We start from the raw sequence: 2,333 nt of genomic DNA on the forward strand, positions 1-2,333 counted from the left end.
ATCCTTAACCCATTGAGCAAGGCCAGGGATCTAACCCACAACTTCCTGGTTCCCAGTTGGATTCCTTTCTGCTGCTCTATGACAGGAACTCTAAGTTGCTTTCTTATTTGTGCATGTGTGTGTCTGAAATGAACTCTTAAAATAATGATTAAGTATTCCGTTCACATTAAATAATAATTTGTTTCTCACATTTTAAGACTCTGTTTTCAGTTATTTTGTGTTATTCTTTTTGGAGTTATTCTAGTATTTTTCTAATTGTTGGAGCAATAGAATGCTTGAAACCAGCCAGATTTGCTTTAACTGCAACATTAAGAGATTTGTCATTCAAAATGTTTTCTTTGTATGACTCTCAGGAGAGCACTTTTTACATCTTTATTCCTCAAACTATAGATAAGTGGATTCAGCATTAGAATGACAGTGGTATAGAATACAGATGCCACCTGTGCTTGGGTCAAGGATGATGTGTTATCAGGCTGCAAATATGTGAAAATCAGGGACCCATAGAAGATAGTCACACCCATGAGGCGGATGCACAGGTTAAAAAGGCCTTCTGTCTGCCTGATGCAGACTTGATCTTCAGGATGGCTGAGATAATTACAATATAAGTGATAATGATGAAGAAGAGAGAACCAAGAAGGGTGAACCCAACCAAAACAAAAATCACAATTTCAGTGCTAAATGCATCCACACCAGACAAGGCCAAAAGAGATGTGATGTCACAGAAAAAGTGATTGACGCTGGTATCACAGAAAGCCAAACTGCTGATCACACAGATTGATATCAGAGAATTGGTGAAGCCTACTGTATATGGCATTGCTCCCACCAAGTTACACATTTTCTGGGACATAATCACTGAACACAATAAAAGACTGCAGATTGTGACATAGCGGTCATAAGCGATTGATCAGAAAAAAAAAAAAAACCACTACACACCAAACCCACAAAAAAGTACATTTGAACAAAGCAGCCAACATAGGTGATGGTTTTCTCATTTGACTAGAAATTCACCAGTGCCTTCGGTGTTAGAGTAGAGGAATAACGTATGTCAATGAATGCTACATTGCTAAGGAAAAAGTACATAGGTGTGTGAAGCTGAGAGTCAATTCTGATTAACATAATCAGTCCAAGGTTCCCCAAAACAGTGAATAGATAAATAAATAGAAACATCAAGAAAAAACTGACTTGTAGCTCAGGGTGATTTGCAAATCCAGAGAGGATGAAGAAAGTCACTTCCGTGAAATTTTTCCCAGTCATGTCTATCAACTCAGGACTTTGACTTACCTGCCAAATAACAAAAATGGAAGTTAAGAGAAGGATGCACGTCTGAAGACTTGATAATCACCATAGACTTTGACTCCCACAATGGGAGCTTGACCAATGGGACTTGAATGTTAATGACATCAAGTTAATTGAGAACTTATATATAATTTTTACTCTTTGAAGAGCTAACACATGAATTAAAAATTTTCAAATTCACAGTTGTGTGTACTTGGTTGCACTCAAAACAAAATCTATCTGGAATGATTTTTTGAAGAGATTCCTTCTACGATCTAACAGCCTCTACCCTAGTATCACTGGACTCCAAGTTACACACTTTGAAATTTACCTTCTGGAACACATTATACTGTGTTAGAAAATATAAAGGTTATTTAGGAAAGTAGGATCTTTACTTTGTGAATTTAATAATACTTTTGTGTGGCAGTCTTAAAATTTCAGCATTTTACAGCTACTTTAAAGGATTGCTTTTGGAATGGATAAGCAATGAGATCCTGCTGCATAGCACTGGGAACTATAACTAGTCATTTATGATGGAGCATGATAATGTGAGAAAAAAGAGTGTATATATGTATGTGTGTGACTGGATCACCTTGCTGTATAGTAGAAAATTGACAGAACACTGTAAACCAGCTATAATGGAAAAAATAAAATTACTATAAATAAATAAAGGATTGCTTTAAGAGCTTAATAAGGTTTTAGGTGGACATATTTAATATCTCCTTGGAATCAATAAAATTTGAAACATTTTGTAAAATATGTACATATACACATATTTATGTATTATATTAATATATAATATACACTATAAATTTATAAATTATATAAAACATATATAAAAGGAAAAAACACTGCTTATTTTACATGTTAAAGCTAAAATTCTCTAGTTTTTTTCTATCACCTATCTTTTCTTTCAATTGGTGAGATATGACCAAATGAGGAACTTTATATCATAGTCAAATAGTTTTGTATGTGTGTTTAGTAACCATGTGTGTTTCCAACATGAAGTGCATGGTTATCTATGACCTAAGGGGATAACTAATTCATTGCAATATGGG

General features: G+C 34.5%; 1 pseudogene; it reads right to left on the minus strand.

Annotated features, from left to right (window-relative positions):
• Window positions 1–320: 320 nt before the first annotated feature.
• Window positions 321–1,254, minus strand: LOC106505231 (annotated as a pseudogene).
• Window positions 1,255–2,333: the final 1,079 nt, after the last annotated feature.

The sequence above is a fragment of the Sus scrofa genome, unplaced genomic scaffold (genome assembly GCF_000003025.6).
Source record: "Sus scrofa isolate TJ Tabasco breed Duroc unplaced genomic scaffold, Sscrofa11.1 Contig26, whole genome shotgun sequence".
Classification (NCBI taxonomy): domain Eukaryota; kingdom Metazoa; phylum Chordata; class Mammalia; order Artiodactyla; family Suidae; genus Sus; species Sus scrofa.